Genomic DNA, 24224 nt, shown 5'->3' on the forward strand with positions numbered 1-24224 from the left:
AACGGACGTGAATCGAGATCGCACCAACATACCGACTAACCTCACCTTTCTACAGCACAAAATGTCAGTTTATACACATTATCATCTCTTTCACTTCCTTTACAATTGGGGCTTTATATTTGCAGTCTCAATTTGTTCAGTTTCATGGAAGAGCATAAAAATAAGTCGTTCTTTTTGAGCTCCAGACTGACAGAATTGCCCTGAACTCTGATTAAATTCATTCCAGAGAGGCTGTGTGGGCCATTGTACTGTTGTCTTTGAGGACCTTACTGGCACACACATACACTAAGAAAAAAAGTAAAGTAGCAATAGTGGTGTTTTCAAATCTTTAAAAATTGTACCTTTATACTAATATGTGCATTTAAGGTACCGCTTATATGCAACCTTTTGGTATAACATAAGTGTACAAAGGGCACCTTTCTAAAAAGGTACCACCCTAGTGACAGCTTTAGTAGCCTACCTTATTTTCTGAGAGTGTGTGCCATTTCACTTTCTCCCACTCTTTCTCTCTAACAGTTCTACTGCAGCGAGGGCTCCTTTTAACCGGAGCTTGGAGTAAAATTACACCCACTTATCATTAGATCAAACACCCCTTCTCATATCATATCCTTTCGTTGTTACTGCACACATACATTCATACACACAGCACACACATCGTAAACCATGCCCTCACTGATGACTATGCGCGCCTCTTGGTGGAGAATGTTTTTCATTCCTTCACTGTGTCCATGAATGCTGGCTTTGTTCTACCTGCTCCATCTTAAACCCCCTCTCCCCTCCATCTTCCTTCTTTCAGCCTCCCAACATTCTCTGATCTATGTACAGACTAAAACTGCTGACCTCAATTGAGGGAATTAGGAAGTTAGAATTTCAATCAATATTCTGACAAACGTAATTATTCATCGCCGCCATTATTGATTATCCGTTGATTCTGTAACACTTTTTGTGTTAAAATTCGCACATTGCACTTACAGTGTACACTATACCGCTTAAAAAGTTTGGGGTTGGTTTAATTTTGTTTTTATACTTTTGAGGGAAGTATCTTATGCTCATATATTTGATTGAAAAAACACACTAAAGACATACATATTGCGTAATTATTATTTACTGAATAAAAGTAGTACTTTCTAAAAACTAAATCTTGCTGACCCCAAACAACTGAACAGTAGAGTACAATTTTGTTAAAATTTGCATTTATTCATGCTTATTCAAGCAATTTACTGTTTTTACTTCAGAACTACTTTATGTTATAGAATTATATTTACATTTGCACATATGTTCTATTATCAAAGAAGCATTCTTTTTAGGTTTTGGCCAAGTCAAGATTCTTACGTTGATCAATCTTTTACGCCGATTTTTCTTTTGGCTTTATATGTGTCTTTATTCAATAAGCATCCACATGCCACCTGAATGCTTGAGAACCTGGTGAAGCTTTGGATCGCAATGTTCACAAACAGGGTCACTTTCAGGCCGGTTCACAGGGACTTAACCTCACCCGAATGTGTACCAGGAGCTGCTAAGAATGCAGAGTCCCTGTGGTGAACTGTTTGTTTTGTTTGGCAATTGTGTGTGTGTGTGTGTGTGCATGTGTTTGTTCTAAGATACAGCATTAGTAAACACTATTGTTCCACGGAAAGCAGATCATGGTAGCGCCTGCTTTACATGGAGTTGTAAATCATACCTGGAAAAATATTCTGGAACATTTCTTCAGATATAATATAATATAATATAAATGTGAGAATACATTTATATAATGAATATGAATAATATTCATATTGTAAAATATTTAATTAGATTTTGTGATTCTGCCTACTGCAAAAGTTTAGGTAGCACTTTATGTAAAACTTATGTATAATGCATTACAAAAGTAGTTTTAATGCATTAATTATGCTTTGTAATTCGTAATTGACACATTATAGCGCTTTATTAATTCATTGTTACACTATGCATTTTAAATTTGGTTATAACTATTCATGACATTATATAATCGATTATAACGCACATTATGAAAAAAATTATAATAATAACTCCTTTGTAATTCATTACACATAAACGCTTTTAAGCTAAGTTTTATCACTCATTTCTTTATTAATTTACACTTTTTCCGCAGACTCCCTAGCACTTCTCATGGCCGCCTGGGGCCCTGGCCCACCGCTTGAAAACTCCTGATCAACAGTTTTGATTAAATCAAATAGTGAATGCTGGATTAACCACATTAAGTTTTGGATAAAGTCAAAGGAGCTGTTAAACCCAGACAGTGGTGTCCTGGATGGCTAAGCCCATTTGTGGCTTAAATCACTCTATCAACAGGGACCCTTCATTCAGAAAATCCTTCTGTCCCAGGACACCAGCCACTCTGTTTGCCATAGCTTATCTCAGAAGTTATGAGAATAAATAGAAAGCTTTATGAGACCAAACAAAGACAGAACGAATCCTTCCCACTTAAGGCCCCCATGTGGACTGTAATATCAAACAGAACAGTACGGTTTCCCTACAGTCGTGAAAAAAACACGAAAATGTTATTTTAATACACTGTCTGCATTACAATATGAGATGTCAAATTTCCTGTCTGGGAGAGTATTGAAAGAACAATTGTGCAGCACTTTAATTACGGTGTAGTGTCACAAAACGGCACAATTGTTCACTCATGTGAGTCCGTTGGGCATCTTATCTTGGCGCATGGATCAGAACATTTTGCAACGTTTCAGGGTCTTGCATGCCACCTAGTTGATTTTATCCACTTTTAAAGAGATAGACCACCCAAAATGAACATTTTGGCATCAGTTTACCCACCCTTGTGTTGTTCCTGAAGTATGACTTCTGTTGAATGTGAACAAATGGACTGTAAGGATGAACAAAATAAAACGGTAGTCAATGGGGAATCAACAAAAAATGCAACGTGATTGAGTAAATGAATTTTCCTTTTGGTTGACCATCCCTTTAGTTCAGCTTTTTTGCGTAACAGCTTTCATAGTATAGTGGAAAAGCCCCACATTTAGAAAAAGCCTGGTGGGTGCTTAATCTTCGGGCACGATCGGGCTTCTGATACCTGATGCCAATCACGGTCGGTGTTTTGCTCCCGACACATGTTCTCGTACAATCGGCAGGCCCCACATCATCTGATATACCCGCAACCCAGCCACCCTACACACCCTGGAGCCTCGCCGTGTTCCTGCCGCCGCTCTCTCCTCTCCCTCGTCCCTCTACCTTCCGCACCCTCCCTCCATCCACACCCGCGGCTCTCTTCTCCCCACTGCCCGGTGCTCTCTCACATTCCTCAGGTCTGCACACAGAGTCGCATTGTGTGTGTGTCTTACAGAGCACACAGTCAGGCTCATTTCGACACACACACATCCAACAGGTGTGTGCACAGTCGCCCTGATGAGTACACACACATACACATATCCCTTCATAAAACTAATAGACATGCATTCACGCATGCACACGACCACAAACGCACACACTGATTTTCATATGTGCACACACTGTATACACACTCATCTGCATACACAGGATGTCTCACACCGAGGCCGAGATTCCAGTATCCGTATTCCTTCTTTTATGCTTCTACTCGCTTTTTGCAGTTTGATCTTTTAATCCCACGAGCATTACAAATTTTCTCCTCCTCTGTTCCCACAGTGGGACAGATGATATGGTAGATGTTTTATTGTGATTGGATTGTGGAACAGTTATATAAAGGACATAAACTTGTATAAATTGCCAACTACACTGGGGAAGACGCAAACAAAAGTACTGATGGAGATTTTTTTTTGTAGTTTTGCAACAAAAAAAAAGTCTTTACACTTAGATATTTAGAAGTTAGATTTTTTCTAAAAGATTTGAAACATTTGAGGTCAGATATACACTGTGTTATTGTAATATTAATATTTAAAATAATAATTTATTGATATTTTTCACTATATTTTTATATAGGTTTTTTATTCTTATTTATTTTATTATTATTTTTTATATTTCTAATATCTTTATTTTTAGAAATTGCTTTAGTTGTAGAAAATGTATTATATCAACTTGAAAACGCAGCTATTTCAGTTAGCTGTCATGACATTATTTCTAATTTCAATTAATAGGTTAATTAATTGGTTAACATTTTTAGCTTTGGTTTTAGTTTAGATTTAGTTTTACTTTATTCAATAACAAAACTGCTTCTGAAACAAAGAGCTGCTGTTAAGTTACTGCTTTGGCAGAACAGAACATTTATTTGTACTGTAATAACAACTACTCTGAAGCAGCTGGCACTCCACCAGAGAAATAATGTTTAAATTCAGTCAGGTTGTGCCAAGTGTTGAAGCCTAGTGGATAAGCTTGATACAAGTACGTTGGAATGGTTGAATCAAAAAGACAATATGCTGTTTGATGTTGTTTATCTTATTCACAGTGATTAAGATTAATTAAGATGTCCGATACCACCAGTAACATCATTTTTGGCTTTGCAAATAAGTATTATTGAACATGCAAACTGCAAGTACATCATATACATAAATGTTGACGGATGATGTTCACACTGTATTATGTATGAACACCCATGGTTCACATACTCACAAAACTCCATGACATTATCTTGAGTTTTTACGGTCATGTGCAACCTAGTGGGTCAAAAATCTTTGAAACAATGAAAGTATTTTGTTCTCCAAGTCTCTTTCTGAGCAAAGGCCATTCTGATGCACTTTCATACAAAAGCGCAGAGAAAGTCTGCCACTTGCCAGGAAAGGGCGCTGAGGGGAGGTGGATGGGTTTGGATGGAATTGTTCTTGAGACAGAGGAGTGGCGGAGTTTTTTGCCCCCTCTTCTTTCCCAATGGGGTGGGCTTGGGGGCTGATATGGCCTGTATTTCAGCGCTCGTGGGGTCGGGGTTGACTCACTTTTTGGGATATACTAAGATTCATAAATGCGCCAGTGGACATAAAACCGCGGAGCTCTGACTGACGCGGTGGGTTCTGTCTGTGTGCGCCTGGCGTCGGATCCTCCCAAATACATCCACATCCACTTCCACACACTTCGCGAGCACAGAGCTGCCGCCCGCCGGTTCTTCGGCGACTTTGACCCTGAGGACCTGCATGTCTAATCTTTTAGACATGTTCAGATTAGCGGATTCGCGGACTCTCCTGTTACTTGTAGCAACGCATTGCGTTTTGCTATCCCTTGTAAGATGTCAACAAGAAGATGACCGTAAGTTGGAATTTTTCAAATTGAAATTCAAAGTATCTTGCTATAAAAAAATCGCACTGTGTTTCCATGGTTACATGAGAGGAAAGTTTGGAATGGATCGGTTTGATTTGCGCGTTTCACCTCTGGACTGTGGAATGTCTTGACTCAATTTTTTAAAAACAAAACGAAAAGTATACATAAGACCGCGTGCTTGTCTTTTAGGTCTAAGTCTGTAGATATCCAGAGTTTTATTGCGAACGAGCGACGCGTGAAAACGCAAAAGCTGTCTAAACCGCATCGCGCTCCAATGATTTGAAAGCTCTGGTTTTCGCTCGCAGTGCAGGCAGAACGACAGGTTCAGACTCTTGTGTTTATTAAATGACCTAAGCTATCTAAAATAAAGAGCGAAACAGCTAAAGTAGCCACGTATTCGTTGTGAATGAACGTTTCTAAACAACTGTTCGGCCACCGCAAAAGTTTGAACGCAAGTTAACCAGTGCGCGGGGACTGATGCTCGCCAAGTAACTTTCTCCTGAGGAGGTTACTATAGCAACAGTACGCCGTTCGAGCTGCACAGGGTCTGTGTGATTACGATATGGTGGTAAAACGTGCGTCTTTCTCTCGTTATTTATCGTTGTAACGTAAATATAATGTTAAAATCGGCGGCGGATAACTAACTGCGCTAGTAGTGAGTTGTGCGAGACCACAAAAGTTCCGACAGAAAAAAAAGCAACGAATTATTAGATGTATTGTTTCCTGGTTCGTTTAATTCAGTAAAAAACTCCAAGATGACAAAACAAACCTTTACGTTTTTGCTACCTGTCAGTTAGCTGTCAGTTTTCGTGAAGTCAAGCATACGGGATACCTGTAGAAAATATCTTTAGAGTTCTTAGAGGAACTTTTAACCGAGAGTGACGAACCGAGGAACCCAAAATGATTTAAAGAGAAAGGTTACTTGTAACCATTTCAGCATTATAATGATTGATCTGTATAGGTGATTAATACACCCACCGGTGTTAGTGTGAGCGCTGTCTCACTCGAGATTAGGAGCAAAGGATCATACAAGGGTTCAAACGGTGCACCGTTAGCACACGTGCAAAGGGTTTGGAAAGCAACAAATGTTTCGGGTTTAGTTCAGGGGATTTTACGTCGATTAGAAGGAGATTTGGGGAACTAGGTTTGGTGGGTAGATAGGGAGGGGGTCTGTGGAATGTTGTTTAAAACGCCATAACATCAGACTGGCAACCTCGAAGAGGCACAAGCATCTCGGAAGAGTGTCACGTGTGATATCTGGTGAACTGTAAAGCGATAGAAGAATAACGAGGCAGATGATGATCTTCCTGTGTTCTCATTAAATTTCTCACTCCTCAATAAACAAGGAAATGTTAATCACGCGGAACGCTTGCTCGGGCCGGCCTTTACTTGCATTCAAGAAAAGTGGATTTTCCGTATTTACAGTTAAGAGCTATAATTGCCGCATTCATGTGCGCCGGGGCTGGAAGCTGAAGTCAAATTACACTTTCATATGAATATCTGAAAAGCAAACGCATCAAGGGGTTCTGTGTGTGTGAGGGCTGTCCTTTTCGACCCATGAGGGTGTGTTTGCCCTGGTGGTAAGTGAGACCATTAGATCCAGATGGAGCTCTCGAGAGGGGTGTGTTTGCATAAGGCACCAGGCTGTCAATGCAGCCCTGTCTGTGTTTGAGAAAGCCCCATTCATTGCTAGCTTTGTAGATTTGGGGTTCAGTTACAAATACGCAGACTACAGGAGCCCACATTTTACACCAGGGTGTCATATATGCACCCTGCAAATATTACTAACCAGTGTTGTGGTGACTGTATAATCAAAATGTAACCAGATGCCAGCCACCAGGTGAACAGAAAATTAGAATTTTGTTTATGGATAGAATTTAGAATATATATATATATATATATATATATATATATATATATATATATATATATATATATATATATATATATATATATATGAGATCCATACAACTTAGTTTTTCAGGATGAGGCTGTTATTTTTACATTGCTCACCTGTCTCTTAACCCCATGCACTCCTTTCTGTCGCCCCCTTCTGGTGGCTGCAGAAGAAGACTTTGGCGGCTGCATCCAGGATGGCCAGCACTATGCAGACCGTGCAGTATGGAAGCCAGAAGCGTGCCGTGTCTGTGTGTGTGATTCAGGGCAGTACTATGTGACGAGGTCATCTGTGAGGACCTGAGAGACTGTGCCAATCCCATCATTCCACCTGGAGAGTGCTGTCCCATCTGCCCAGCTGACACCGACGAACCTATCGGTCCGCTCTCTGCTTATACAGCTCTCTTTGCTTGTCTACCTGTTCTTCTAGCTGTCTGTCTGCTCTGAGTTCTGTAACCATGACAAGTGTCACATACCACTAGAGTACTCTAGATGGTCATGTCATGTGATTCAGAACTCAAAGCAAACATGTAAAGGGAATAAAGCAACACTTTTAAGTTTTTGCGTTTGCATTTTGGTGCAAATTATGTTTTTCAGTTGAAGACAGTTATGGCTAAAATGTGTCCACTTTTTTATTTTATTTTATTTTTTATACAAAGTGCACAATCTTGAATTGTTTGCTGTGAAATCCATTTTTTTAACCAAGCCACTATATTTTTATTTATTTATATATATATATATATATATATATATATATATATATATATATATATATATATATATATATATATATATATATATATATATATTTTTTTTTACTCAATATTTCAATAAAAACAATTTACTTTGTAAGTTTTGAGCTCACTTATACATTAGTGACATAATGTTTTATTCTCTGAGGATGATTTGATTCGATTTTAAGTTAAAAGAATCAATAACATATTACATTATATTATACTATATTGTATTATATTTTACTGTACGCTTTTTTAAAACATTCAAAGTTCAAACAGATAGATATTCAGTTTTTTTTTTTTTAAAAAAGACTTTTCTTGAAAAAAATTTTCTTGAAAGTGGACTCACCTTGGCCATAGACTGCTTTGGTTTGGAAAAAAACTGAAAAACAAGACAATGGGTCTTTGAATTAGAGGTCGTGGCACAACCCCGTTCAAACACCTAATTAACAAAAAATTTTGAAGTGTTCTTTCAACTTTTTTTCCTTCACTTCTTGTTCAGTCAACCTTGACAGCTGATATTGTTCATTTTCAAAATGTTGTGTGCTGCTGCTGCTGCTGCACAGATACACACAATAATAAAATGAACAGAATTATCAAAATATGCAGAAATGTTTTTCCTGAACATTTTTAATATATTGCTACTCGCTGTATTCAGTCCGTGGCATTGATACAGAATGAGTTTTCACTAAACTTTTATATGCATTTGTTTGTTTTGGTTATCTAATTGGCTGAGCAACATATAGCATAATATTGCTTCTAATATAAAGCATAATGCTTGTTTTCAAATGATCGTGAGCTTGCACCTTAATATTCTGCCTTTAACAGTTTAACTGAAGCAGATTGGGAAGAGAATGATGCTGTTTTGGTACAAGGCCTGGTGGGGTGCAGTTATGTAGTTTCCGCAGGGAATAGCAGTTCATTAGTTCTGACAGTACCACTGAGTGTCTGACTAGTTTACCGTCCTCATTATGAGTCAGTATTAGCTGATTACTTCTTTCACAGCCTGCTTTTGCCTGACCCTTTGGCGACCTCTAATTTTTTTTATGATGTGCCAGCAGTATTATTGAGAATGTAAGAATCAGAGGTTGTGACTCCAGACAGACTGTTATTCCGCTACATTGATTGATTTCATATGTGTTTGCTAATTGATATAATAAATGCAGAACCACTTCCTACTGTGTCTAACTGTCAATCTTTATCTTCCCTTCATCCTGTGACATGATTCGACAGGGTCACTTGGTGCAAAGGTGAGTCACGTCTTTAAGAAATGGATAATATGCTAGAATCAATTACATAAATTGTATAGTAAGTCTTAAATCTGTTCTTTGTTACTCTACGCAGGGGCAGAAAGGAGAACCAGGTGATATTGCAGATGTAAGTGATTTCACCAGTAAACAGCTTTGAGTTTTAGATAGATTTGACCAAATTTTGAAAACTGGAGTCGGAAAATAATATTTATTTGTTTTTTTTTTGTAGGTTGTAGGACCAAGAGGACCTGCTGGCCCAATGGTGAGATGAATCAGAAACACTTTGGTAGTCTGTTTCTGAATTATGTGCGAAACATCATTGCTTTTCCTCCACTAGGGGGCTCTCTAGAACATTTATTTGAGTTTTAAACCGTTGTACCTTTCACACCAGAGACCTACAGCTTTATTTTTGACTTTTGATGATTTACATTTGTCTTTTTGTGATTTAAGGGACCCCCAGGAGAGCAGGGACCACGCGGAGAGAGAGGACCTAAGGGTGAGAAGGTAAGACATTTTGCCTTTTCCAACTTTTTTCTCAGACTTGTTAGGTAAAGTGATGTCAGACCTTATTAGCAGTTAGCCGGGTACATTAAGTCGGCAGTGGACACACTCTGCAGGATGCTGTCATGTGAAAAGGCTTTAGTTAATCTCTGTTCTTTTCCGCTCATATGCTCTGTTATTTTTCTCCCACCCTTTAGGGAAATCCCGGCCCAAGAGGGAGAGATGGCGAGCCTGGTACACCTGGAAACCCAGGACCCCCTGGACCACCAGGACCTAATGGTCCCCCTGGACTTGGAGGAGTACGTTCCTCCTCTCCTTTCATCTACTCACTCAATTTGCGTCTGCCGCTTGCAGGGTTACTGTAAATGTGTTTTCCTATGTGTGCAGAACTTTGCTGCTCAGATGGCTGGTGGTTTTGATGAGAAGGCGGGAGGTGCTCAGATGGGTGTGATGCAGGGACCAATGGTGAGAAAATACATATCTATATGCTCACAGACATATCTACGTATATATATAAAATACCTTTTGCAATTGAGTGAAATACATTTTTCTGTAAACTGAATCCCATGTTGAAAGAATATCTCTTTGTGTTTGGTTCATTTGGATCCGTCAGAATAATACAAAAAAATATTATAATGCAAAATAATAGTTATTATAGTATTATAGTAGTATGTAGGTCTGCAATTCAGATACTGTTTGTAAGGTCTTTCCCCTCCCAGAATGCTCTGGAATGACATTTCATTGAAGTTTCATTTATTCTGTTTATTGAGTTTTTTTACATCCAAGCATTGATCAAACGTATTTTAACATAACAAAAAGCAAAAGCTACATGCGTGAATTAATAAAATGCATTATATACATAAAATATTTTATAATTATACTTTAAACTCTCCAAACACTGAATAAATCCCGTCTCAAAAATAGTTTTCTTTAAGTAAATGAACTCTGCATCATATAGTATAATATCTTTACTGATCTTCAGTGCCCCCTACTGACTGATTTAGTCACAATAGCTTTTTAAAATGCCACCTGTTTTCACCAAGTTACAGTGATACATGGATTCTGGAATACATGGGGTTGCTAAAAATAAATTGCCATGCAATAAAATACATAATTCTGATTAATAAAATAAAATGATAACAATAAAGGGAATATACGATGAATATTACAGAGTTGATGCTCTTATCTGGGTCAAAGCTGCCATGCTGTCTTTCAATTTCCACTGTTTTATCTACAGGGTCCAATGGGTCCCCGTGGTCCTCCCGGCCCTCCTGGAGCACCTGTGAGTAAAAACACAATTCATAATCATAATCATTTTATATTCCCAGTTAATTGAGAAAAACAATGTAAAGCTGATTATTTTCTACCATTGATGAGACAGATATGAGTAACATGTTAGCACCCACCAACGCCAACTCCTAAGCTCACACTGTCATTTGTTTCCCTTCCAGGGCCCACAAGGTTTCCAAGGCAACCCCGGAGAGGCTGGTGAACCCGGTCCTGCTGTGAGTGTCCCAATCATCGCCTACATACACACACATATGGCATTTTATAAACCCACATATTACATGGCCCACACAAATGATACATTCAGATGCACAAAGAGACAGCTTAACTAGGTCAGTTATATCAACTTATAACAATTGTTTTACTATAGGGTCCTCTTGGTCCCCGTGGCCCACCTGGACCCCCTGGAAAACCCGGAAGTGATGTAAGTACTTTGGTTTAGCAGACTTGTTTAATTTTCAACCTTTTCCAAAAGCTGAATGCTTGACAGCTACTAACTGCAATGTCACTGCCTGCTTTTCTTCCAGGGTGAGGCTGGCAAGCCTGGTAAGTCTGGCGAGCGTGGACCCCCAGGGCCTCAGGTAAACAACACACACAAACAAAGACTAGCATGCAACTGTTTCAGTCGCTTGTTTGTATTCTGCTATAATGGCCATAGATGCAATATAATTAAGTTTTCTTATGTATATGACAGGGAGCCCGTGGATTCCCCGGAACACCTGGCCTTCCTGGAATCAAAGGACACAGAGTGAGTTTCAGTTAGAATGAATTGTTTTTATGTATGTTTATTTCTGTATAAATACATGCATTTATTCTTTGAATGTGTCTGTAGGGACACCCAGGTCTTGATGGAGCTAAAGGAGAGGCTGGTGCTGCAGGTGCTAAGGTACAGCAACATAAAAATCAGTTAAAACACCCGACTGACAGATAAACTATGTACAATTCATCCTAACACACTGTCAATAATCATATCTGGCAGCATACAAGAACACACTGCTAACAAGTTTCACAAGACATCCAAATTCTAACGTACATTTATCCAATTAATGTCATTGTATGGCTTTATTGTATCAAAACCTGCTTTTGATTCAATGTAATGTATATTGAATCCAAAGCAAAGGAATTGAACTGAATTAAATTTCCACTGGTGTTTTAAATGATAAATGTATTTTAAACTATAAATGCTCGTATAAAAACATCAGACCTTGACAAACAGAATATGTAATAATAATATGCACTACCAGTTCATTTTTTCTAATAGTAAAACTATTTAAAACAAGACAAAAAGCATACATTTTACATTTAACAGACATTTATTAAATGTATGTGCTTTTGTAAAGCATTATCTGCGAGTCTGTTTTGAAAAAAATATATATTATGAAATAACTTAAATATAATTTAATTTCTACTGATATATTTTAAACTATAAGGGCTATAAAGATACCAGAACATTGAGAAATATATAGTTATATGTAATATTAAATGCTAAATGTGCTAATTCATTTTAATTAGGTTCTGAGCAAATTGATTTGACCTAATATTATACAATTGTCAGGTGTAATCAGTCTCCTTTCTCTTCTTTCAGGGTGAATCTGGTGCTAATGGTGAAAACGGTGCTCCTGGACCAATGGTCAGTACCTAGAGTCAAAAATGGCCTGATGATTTATTTAGTAGGTTTCTGACAATGAAATAGTTCATCTAACACTCTCCATACTGTTTTCTACTTCTTTTTTTTGTCTATCAGGGTCCACGTGGTCTGCCCGGTGAGAGAGGCCGTCCTGGACCTCCTGGTGCTGCTGTAAGTGAATACTCCAACTAAACACTGGCCAAATAAAGAATACTCTATATGATCAAAATTGCAGCAGCAAAGGTGGCTTTCGGCTGTAATGATCTACTTATGTCTGTCCACAGGGTGCTCGTGGTAATGATGGTCTGCCTGGTCCTGCTGGTCCTCCTGTAAGTGCATTTCTTCACTTTCTCAAGTTCAGGAAGTCTGTGTAATCCTAAATTATACTAATGGTAACCCCATATGGGGATATCCTGATATCAATGTGAATGATTGTCAGTTTAAAGATATGTATGTATTTAACTTAATAATTCCATACAATATTTACTAAAAAATGTAGAAAATTTATTTCAAATACTGAAAATGTACATCTCTCTTTTACAAACCACAAAATAACATTATAGGGATGTATAAAGTGCATGAGGAAGTAAGCATGCATCTCTGATCATTTGTGAATGTTTCTGTGCTCAGGGCCCTGTTGGTCCTGCTGGTGCTCCAGGTTTCCCAGGATCCCCTGGTGCTAAGGTAAAATACCAGTCATCTTTAGCACTATGAATTCTTAAACTATTCTCATATGTAAGCATTTTTAAATTTGTACAGATGTATGAGGAATAACATTATCGTTGGTAATGAGATGTGATGTTCACTCCTGCAGGGTGAAGCTGGTCCCACTGGAGCTCGTGGACCCGAGGCGCACAAGGACCCCGTGGAGAGGCCGGTACACCTGGATCACCTGGACCCGCTGGTGCATCTGTGAGTACAATTACAGATATGACAAGCAAAACATGATTTAGATTTTCTTCACTTTCTTCATATACACTATTTTAAAATTCAATGTTCACGTTCTGCAGGGTAACCCTGGTACTGATGGCATTCCTGGTGCCAAAGGATCTGCTGTGAGTATATTCATATAATATATTGTTCTCTTTCACGCATTTCTCTGAATATTTCTAAAATAATTTTTAGTCTGGTCACACTATTGCAGTGAATCTATTATAGACATTTTTCTCTTTTACAGGGTGGTCCTGGCATTGCTGGTGCCCCTGGTTTCCCCGGACCCCGTGGCCCACCAGGACCTCAGGGAGCTACTGGACCTCTTGGTCCTAAAGGACAATCTGTATGTAATCACGTCCTGATCTGTTTTAAAAGCTTATTAATGATTTCATATAAAACTATTAATAATTTCATACTGATGGACAGGTTACTGATTATTTTCGGCATTGCACTAATTGAAATCACTTTTGTGTTTATACAGGGAGACCCTGGTATCCCAGGATTTAAAGGCGAGGCTGGACCCAAGGGAGAGCGTGTAAGTAACCCACCTTATCCTAATATTTATCTTCATTCATCTGTTCTATTGTATCAATCTCAATCCTATGAAATATTGTAGCAAACTAATCAGTTATGTTTTTATCTTAATTACACAGGGTGTTGTAGGACCTCAGGGTGCCCCTGGCCCATCTGGAGAAGAAGGCAAGAGAGGACCAAGAGGAGAGCCTGGTTCAGCCGGACCTCTCGGACCTCCTGGAGAAAGAGTGTGTATCTTATCTTAGCTATATTTACTGATTCACTAGATGATGAAGAACCACATTAACGAGCCCATATGTGTTCTTTTTGTTAGGGAGCTCCAGGTAACCGTGGATTCCTGGTCAGGATGGTCTTGCTGGAGCAAAGGTTGGTGATTTAGACTGACAGTTGGTTACTCATCTAATTAACCCATGTATTTCCTCTGTATTCAAAAGTTCTGTACTCTGATAGGGCGCCCCTGGTGATCGTGGTGTTCCTGGTGTTACCGGCCTAAAGGTGCAACTGGAGATCCTGGTCGCACGGGCGCAGTCTGGTCTTCCTGGAGCTAGAGTACGTGAAAACCTGAAAACTGATTATTCAGGGCAATTTAGATCATCATAACTGTAGATAACATACATTACAATCTAAAATCAGCGTTTATGATCATTGGTATAAAGGCTCATGGTATTTTTTATCATTCATCTGCTTCCTCTTCTAATAGGGTCTCACTGGACGCCCTGGTGATGCTGGACCTCAAGGAAAAGTTGGAGCACCTGTGAGTATCTATAAATCTATTTACACCATGCAAAAAGATATACAGTACTGTTCAAAAGGCTCAGGAAGTTAAGAAAATATATTTCCATCTAGAAAGGATGCATTAAATTGTTCGGAAATGTCAGTAAAGACATTTTTAATGTTAAAATATATTTCTATTTAAAAAAAATAGTATAAAAAAAGAAATGAGCACAAAACCAGCATAGAATGAGTAATGATGCTGAAGATTCAGCTTTACCATCACAGGAATAAATAACATTTTAAAATAGAAGAGATTTCACAATATAACTGTTGTTACTTTATTTTTAATTATATATTGCAGCCATGGTGAGCATAAGAGGTTTCTTTCAAAACTACCAACCCTAAACCTTTGTCATACCAAAAAAGAGATCCATCATAAACTGGGTACAAGCCATTGTGATCTAATAAATGCTGCATCTTCAGTACTAAACATGTCATTTTCATTACAGGGTGCCCCTGGTGAAGATGGACGCCCTGGTCCTCCTGGGCCTCTTGGCGCTCGTGGTCAGCCTGGAGTGATGGGATTCCCTGGACCTAAGGGAGCCAATGTGAGCATTTCAGCATTTCAGCTACTAGTGTTCATATTTAGGTCTGTAAAATTGTTTGGGAAATGTATGTGTTGTACCTCAATGGACTGTCTCTCTCTTTCACAGGGTGAACCTGGAAAACCTGGAGAGAAAGGACTTCTTGGACGTACTGGTCTTAGAGTAAGTCATGTTCCAATGTCCACATTACTTGGCCTTGTATGTCATTAAGCATCAGATCTAACTAGACTAACCTTGGAAACAGCTCACAACACATAGCAGAGCTTTTGCACAGACAAGCACCAGGAAAATGTAAAAATGTATTTTCTCTCTTTATTTTTCTCTATTAGGGTTTGCCTGGTAAAGATGGAGAGACTGGAGTTTCTGGTCCACCTGGTCCTGCTGTGAGTATTACATCACATTACTCACAGTGTCTTATGACCTCAGTTCTTTCATTCAGTCAATAAACGGCCACGGTCTGAAACATTTCCTTGAAGACTAAATCATGATGTTCGTGTACTTTTAGGGTCCAGCTGGTGAGAGAGGAGAGCAGGGTCAACCTGGTCCATCTGGCTTCCAGGTACATTCAAATCAATATTCTGTTAATATTACTATATTATTAAATTGTGAAAGAGAAAACTTCACTCTTAAATTAGCGAAGCTGAATAAGGAGTCAGTTTCATGGGATCAAGGTTTTCTAAGAATTACTCTGTTTCTGCACAGGGTCTTCCTGGACCTACTGGAGCCCCCGGAGAGCCTGGTAAACCTGGTGACCAGGTGAGGATCACTTAAGATATTTATTTAATTCTCTATTTGTGCCTTTAAGTATCCCAATTATGTTATATTTCTCTTTTTTCTCTTTATAGGGTGTTCCTGGAGAGGGTGGTGCTGCTGGTCCCACTGGACCAAGAGTAAGTATTTAATTAACAAGATTCCCAATTACTACTGGAAATAAGCAGTAATGTGACATTACACAAAATAACTCTTGTCTTTTTTTTTTAGGGTGAACGTGGTTTCCCTGGTGAGAGAGGAGGCTCTGGCCCTCAGGGTCTCCAGGGACCAAGAGGACTTCCAGGAACTCCTGGTACCGATGGACCTAAGGTGAGATTATGTCTGACTGAGATTATGCTTTATAATTACATATAAAATCTGTCTATTCTTCATTTTTACACTTTTAAATAGTCAAATGAATGAATCCTTATTGTTTGATTTCCAACAGGGTGCAATTGGACCAGCTGGTACTGCTGGAGCTCAGGGTCCTCCTGGTCTGCAGGGCATGCCTGGCGAGAGAGGAACTGTTGGAATCCCTGGAGCTAAAGGTGACAGAGTAAGTAACTTTAAAAACCATACTCACTTATTATTACATCAACCTAGTTTCATGGTATTGATCTACTGAATGACTGAGTGACTTACTGTCTCATTTTATTAGGGTGACAGCGGAGAGAAAGGACCTGAAGGTGCTCCTGGCAAAGATGGTTCAAGAGTAAGTGCTATAAAGACAGCCGATGTAGGGAAATTGCCTGCTTTTTTTCTTGCTTATGTTTCTGTAATGATGTTTCTGTCATTTTTCCCCAGGGTTTAACTGGTCCTATTGGTCCACCTGGTCCTTCTGGTCCCAATGGCGCTAAGGTGAATGTCTCATCCAGTAGTTGCATGATAATATTATTTGAGGAAATTGTTTAATTCTGTTGTTTGATTACTCTTTTTCTTTTTCACAGGGTGAAAATGGTCCCATTGGCCCAAATGGTGCTCCTGGTGCTCGTGGGGCCCCTGTAAGCAAAATATTAATATGTTTATTACAACTAGACAGCAAACACAAAAAAGAATGGAATTTGTGGTTTTGTCATGGCTTTTAAAGGTTCTTTTTAGACTTTATCTTATTCATTATTCTATCATCATCCTGTTAGGGCGATCGTGGTGAGATTGGTGCCCCCGGACCTGCTGGCTTTGCTGGACCTCCTGTAAGTAGTTACAAAAAAACTCCTTTTTACTGCAGTGATTACATATAAAAGATATTTTCAGACTCAAAAATAAAAATCTCTTTTGATAAGGCAACATATAATGGCTTAAAAACTTAAGAAACTGTAAAAAAACCCCAAAAAAAACCCAACCAGTCCATAATGTTGTAAATGTAAAGGTACAAATATGGGCACTAAAACAATTATACATTAGGTATTAATTTGCAATATCTCTGGATTTTGGCATTTTAAAGACCATGAATAAAATGATTCGAAAAACATTGTGTCATTTAATGTAATCATTTTTGCATGTATTGGAAACCTAGTAGATATAATACAGAATTCAGAACTCTATAGTGAGACTTTTAAATAATTTACTATTCTCTGTTGCTACAATGTAAAAAGGATGTAGTGAAATAATCGATTAGGAATTGTCTTTGATAATAAACTTCAAGCAATAAGGAAACTCTGATTACAACCTTTTGACACTGTCACTATTTAGGGTGCTGATGGCCAGCCTGGAATTAAAGGAGAGCAGGGTGAGTCAGGACAGAAAGGTGAGGCTGGATCCCTGGACCTCAAGGACCATCAGGAGCACCCGGCCCAGTGGTAAGTGTTTGTGCCTCACTAACTATTGATAATTTAATATATTTTGTAAATCATTTTTACACTGATGTGTGGTTAGAAGAGGTCGTTTTTAGAAAACAGCTTGGTTTTGGTTATTGCTACTGAACTTTAAAGTCTTTGCTATTGTCTACATAAATTAACAGTTGAGCATCATACATCAACTTTGTGCTGTCTCTGTGTGGATTAAATTATTATATTTGCCTCATCTATTATCCCTATTTGATTTCAGGGCCCAACTGGTGTTACAGGACCTAAAGGAGCACGTGGAGCCCAAGGAGCCCCTGTGAGTCAATTAGTCATAAGTAATCATTTTCAGTTCATTTTTAAGTCTTTACCTGTTACTTTGACAGTAAAGGCTTTTCAGTGTTATTGTTTCTTAATAATAATATATTTCCCCATTGTAGGGTGCCACTGGTTTCCCAGGTGCTGCAGGAAGAGTCGGATCACCTGGACCCAATGTAAGCCCCTTAATATCACAGACACATCTCTGTAGTTCCTCCATATTTTAATCAAACTGAATGACTGTACTGTCATAAACCTATCCTAATCTCAAATGTACTTTTAATTATTCTTTCCCAGGGAAACCCTGGTCCTCCTGGTCCTGTAGGTTCTGCTGGTAAAGATGGTCCTAAGGGAGTTCGTGGTGATGCCGGTCCCCAGGCAGAGCAGGAGATGCTGGACTGCGTGGACCACCTGGTGCTCCTGGAGAGAAGGGAGAGGCTGGAGAGGATGGTCCTCCTGTAAGAATCAGATTCATTCATACATACTTACTTCAGCATTGAAATCACAGGTGTATTCTGTAGATGTTCATTGTTTTATTTACTGTATTAACCTTTCTTCTCTCATTTCTTGTGTAGGGTCCTGATGGTCCTTCCGGCCCTGCTGGTCTTGCTGGTCAGCGTGGTATTGTTGGTTTGCCTGGTCAGCGTGGTGAAAGAGGTTTCCCAGGACTTCCAGGACCCTCTGTAAGTAAACGAACCCACAGGAAACATCATCAACACATCGTTATTCAAACTCTTTTTCAATTCACAATAAAATCTAGAATAAATTTTAGTGTTTGATTTATCAGACCAAAAGTATTAATATTAGAAATGCATTTTAAGCACCACTTAATTATGTTTTATCTCACATATGTCTAAATAATTGTTTCTTAAAATTAATTTTGTGTCATTGTGCAAGAGTACATTTTGCCCGAAAATCTTTCACTGATGCACAAATTTGTACCACAGGGTGAGCCTGGCAAACAGGGAGGTCCTGGCTCTTCTGGTGACCGTGGACCCCTGGCCCTGTTGGACCTCCTGGATTGACTGGACCTGCTGGAGAGACTGGACGTGAGGTAAAGAACACATACATGCATAACATATCAGTACCTGTACCAAAGAAAGTAAAAATAGACTGCAATAATCTAACTCACACAGATACAGATCTGAAGTCAGTGAACAGTTTAGTGAATACTTTCTTCCTCTACATACTATTAAATCAAATCTCACTCATCCATTCTGTTTGCCCTCAGGTAATCCTGGATCTGATGGCCCACCTGGTAGAGATGGTGCTGCTGGTGTGAAGGTATGGAAACAAACAAAATATTTTTGAAACTAAAACAGTCCAGCCTGGCTAGTCAGTCCTAAGTCCATACAAGCAAACAATAAAATACTATTTGTCATTTCATATTAAATATTTCTTATTCCATTATTTAATTTCTCTGTTCAAAATGATGGACTAAATTGTTGGTTAGTACATGCACAGATGAATTTCCAACCAACTGTAATAAAGAATGTGTGTTATTTTCTAGGGCGAGCGTGGTAACACTGGTCCAATTGGTGCTCCTGGAGCTCCTGGTGCACCTGGTGCTCCTGGTTCCGTTGGTCCAATTGGCAAACAGGGAGACAGAGGAGAGAATGTGAGTACATCAACTTCACAAATCTCATTTTCAACAGTATACAGATTATATCTTCTGTATAAAAAAATGCATGACATCTAGTTTTGTTTCCCACTTTGGCAGCATAATTACAATCAACACTAAGCACAACCGTTTCATAAAACATTTCTCCCCAAAAATTCACCTGTAAGATATTAAACAAGAACATCCTTATGAAGATCAAACGTTTAGAAGTTTTAGCAGCGTCCACCACTTGTGTTTTATTTATTATGGGCCATCTTCTTTTCTTTTCAAAGGGCCCACAAGGACCTGGAGGACCCCTGGACCCGCTGGAGCTAGAGGCATGGTTGTAAGTATATTTTATGAAGAGCGTGGAACAAAACAGAACATTGAAGAGATCAGGCTTTACAATTCTTGAAATAGCATTTTTTTAAAAAGTCACTTTTTGGTTCGTCTCTCACTCCATAGCTGCTCACATGTTGATGGACTTTTTCCATTTCTCTTTATTAGGGACCTCAAGGACCTCGTGGTGATAAGGGTGAGGCAGGAGAAGCTGGAGAAAGAGGTCAGAAGGGACACCGAGGATTCACTGGTCTGCAGGGTCTGCCTGGACCTCCCGTGAGTCTCTTTTACAAGTTTTAGTTTTTTCAACAATTTACAGTGAAAAGGTAGATTTATTAGCTATGCTTACACTTCTGTCCTGTCTCCTCAAAAAAGGGTTCTCCTGGAGACCAGGGTTCTTCTGGACCTGCTGGACCAAGTGGCGCTAAAGTGAGTCTGGCTTTCAGCTAGTCCAATTGAGAGAATAGACAATTTAGAATCTTCCTTTAATGCTCAGATGGATTATTAATGTTGTCATATTACTTGCAATAGGGACCTGCCGGACCTGTTGGACCAGCTGGTAAGGACGGATCTAATGGTCAGCCTGGACCTATTGGACCACCTGGACCTCGTGGACGTTCTGGAGAGGCTGGCCCAAGTGTAAGTGCTCATAAAACCTCAAATGTTCACTGACATTAGGTGTATCGACATGAAACTAACATTTATGATTCATATGCTCTTTCTATCTGTTCTCATTAGGGTCCACCTGGTAACCCTGGACCCCCTGGTCCTCCTGGTCCCCCTGGCCCTGGCATTGACATGTCTGCCTTTGCTGGGTTGTCTCAGCCTGAGAAGGGACCCGATCCTCTGCGTTACATGCGTGCCGATGAGGCCTCCAGCTCTCTTACACAACATGATGTAGAGGTCGATGCCACACTGAAGTCGATCAACAGCCAGATCGAGGACATCCGCAGCCCAGGTGGCTCCCGCAAGAACCCTGCACGCTCCTGCCGAGACCTGAAACTCTGCCACCCTGAATGGAAAGAGCGGTAAGAAGAGAGATTCAGAGACAATCTAACATCAGAAAATGCTCAGTCAATCACACTGATGTGTATGATGCTCGTTATTACTCAATTAAACATGTCTGGTTCCTATCCACAGGTGAGTATTGGGTGGATCCTAACCTTGGTAGCCCTGCTGATGCCATCAGTGTTTTCTGCAACATGGAGACCGGAGAGACCTGCGTGAAGCCCAGCAATCCCAAAATCCCACGCAAGAACTGGTGGAGCAGCAAGAGCAAGGCGCAGAAGCACATTTGGTTTGGAGAGACCATGAACGGTGGATTCCACGTGAGTATAATCCTTATATTATGGAGATGTGCACTTTAAATTTTAGAAAAAGACCAAAAGCACAATAAACCTCAAGGCACATCCTAATAAGAGTTTTGAATAGTCGACAGTAGCATAAAGGTTACATTTGGAAGTGATTTTGAACTGTAAATGTGTCACAATGTGCCACAGCTGGTTTAGGGAGCTGTTCACGGTTCTGAATTTTTTGTTGGTCCATGGTGCTGAAAATATTTAAACCAGCTGTGCTGAAATACACTCTTTTCTTCCCTTGTGTCACTATGTCTGTGTCTTAAAGGAATAGTTCATCCAAAGATTTATTAAAAATATTCCTTTAAATTAAATGAATAAAATAAAATTAATTATTTAAATGGAATTTATTTTAAGTAATATTAATTACAATATTTTAAAGATTTTAAAAGACATTTTCTCTTTCTCTAACAGTTCAGCTATGCTGATAGCAGCCAGACTCCTAGTACTACCAGCATCCAGCTGAACTTCCTCAGACTGCTGTCTACTGAGGCCACTCAGACCATCACGTACCACTGCAAGAACAGCGTTGCTTACATGGACCAAGCCACAGGCAACCTGAAGAAGGCCGTTCTGCTGCAGGGCTCTAATGATGTGGAGATCAGAGCAGAGGGCAACAGCCGCTTTACATATGGAGTACTTGAGGATGGCTGCAAGGTGAGTCACGTAATAAAATATAATTTTTGAACATGCTGACTATAGTACGCATACTAAATAAATTACAATAAATTACATTTATACTACCTTTCAAAGGTTTGTGGTCAGAATGATGTTTTAAAATAAAATATTTTTCTTTTTATATAATAGGTATTGCTTGCTTAATAGCTTATTAATTATTAAGAAATAACAGAAACAGAAATATTAAACAGCACAATAATTTTTTTTTCTTAATAAGATATTTCTTACAATAAACACAAACACACACACACTTATTTTTATTTTATTTATATATTTAGTATAGAATTATCCACTTACATGGCTTTTTACTGTCTTACAGAAGCACACAGGTCAGTGGGCCAAGACTGTGATTGAGTACAAAACTCAGAAGACATCCAGGCTGCCCATCGTGGACATTGCTCCCATGGACATCGGAGGAGCAGATCAGGAGTTTGGAGTGGACATTGGTGCAGTCTGCTTCTTTAAAAAAAAAAATAAAACATATGTGGATTATGAAATAAGACATGGAAAAATACCAATGACGAGCAATAACTGTGAGGATGCAATACACTCTCCAAGTAACGAAATATGGAAGAAAAGAAAAATCTGAAAATTGACGAAAGTTTTTTTTCTCTAAAACACAAAAAGTCGTGCTGTCCACGTTTAGTGTGCAGGAAAACCAGCGCTAAATGGGATTGCCCCAAATAGTCTCTCCCTCTGAAATCCAGCCATGTTTCCACAAGCCCTCAGTGCAGCGCCTCCTGCCGGGAGCCAAGAGGGGACAGACCAAAAGATTCAGAGATTCAAAGAAAGACAGAAACATGGCTTGATGTCATCACGTCCTGCAGGGGGTGGGTGGTTGGGTGATGCTGCACAGCGTCATGGCTGGATACCACAGTAGTCCCTCCCACTAAAGAAGAAAGAAGGCCATGCCCAGTCCCACTTCACCCTGCCCTCAGCCTCTTGACTGTGACTCAGAAGAAAACATCACATTATGCAAGATTTTGTGAAATGTTAAACCTGAGGAGGGAATAAGTTAATATTTACTGTGTATAGTAACAAAAATTCTTGATTCAGTCTGTACTGAAACAGCCAGATCTATATATTTTCACAATTATACGTGTTGGTGTGTGTGAGCATGTGCCTACACACACCGACAATATTTTGGGGAAAGTGCAGTTCCATTTATTTTTTTTGTTTTGTTTAGTTTTTTGTTTTGTTTTGTGTAAATCTTTTTTTTTTTTCCCCATGATTGCCCAAACTAGGAAGTTTTGGTCCCTTAACATAACAGCAGAAAAAGAAAAAATCTAATAAATTTGGAAACCATTTCTATTTTTGTTTATTTGCATGATCTTCATTTTTCAAGAAAAGCTACCTCACACAGAAAAAGTTAAAATCTGGATGCGAACGAAAGCAGCTTGGGGTTCGAGAAGCGTCAGGAAGACCCCCCCGGCACGGCTCGGTCCATCTTCAGAAGGTGCTATTAGTATTGATCTATCAGTCAGTATTTCCCACAATTCCCAGACCATCCCACTCCTAACTAGCCTCATTCAACACACACAGCCTGCTCAGAGGATGCGGAACTACGCGGGATGATCAAAAGACAGAGGGACTCTTTTGACAATGCCGGAATTTTGCTCCCAAAGGATCGCTGTATCACTGAACAGGATGTGTGTGTGTGTGAGGGTGTGTATATTTTTGTTATAATTAATATTATTATGATCTTGGTCTTTTTTTTTTGTTTGTTCTCTCTTTTTGGTTCTGGTTTTGTTACGATTTTAATTAATGTAAATTGAAAATAAAGGAAAAAACAAGGAATTATGAAGTCAGATTTTAATTGTGTTTTTAATCATAATGAGCACAAAAAGTTAAGTGTTTAGATTAGGCATAGGTGTATGAAACTAGTGCATTGCTTGAGTTTGTATGTGTGTGTACTGTATGATTGTGAATTTTCTATAAAAAAAAAGAGTCATACAGGTTATAAGACATAAAGACTTGTATAACATGCTTTCTTAGCCTTCACATAGCCTTCTAAAAATAAAACTGAATAAAAAAGAAGCTCCATCCATGATAATAACAAACATTTGGACCCTTAAGGCTTTTAGAAAAGCAGCAGTGGCCAGGTTTTATAGACAGGGCTTAGCCTA

At 39.0% G+C, this 24224-nt stretch overlaps 2 pseudogenes; both read left to right on the top strand.

Annotated features, from left to right (window-relative positions):
* Positions 1–24224, top strand: part of LOC122350688 — a 70473-nt pseudogene that overhangs the window by 4898 nt on the left and 41351 nt on the right.
* LOC122350277 lies at positions 5094–22799 on the top strand (annotated as a pseudogene).

The sequence above is a fragment of the Puntigrus tetrazona genome, chromosome 8 (genome assembly GCF_018831695.1).
Source record: "Puntigrus tetrazona isolate hp1 chromosome 8, ASM1883169v1, whole genome shotgun sequence".
Lineage (NCBI taxonomy): Eukaryota > Metazoa > Chordata > Actinopteri > Cypriniformes > Cyprinidae > Puntigrus > Puntigrus tetrazona.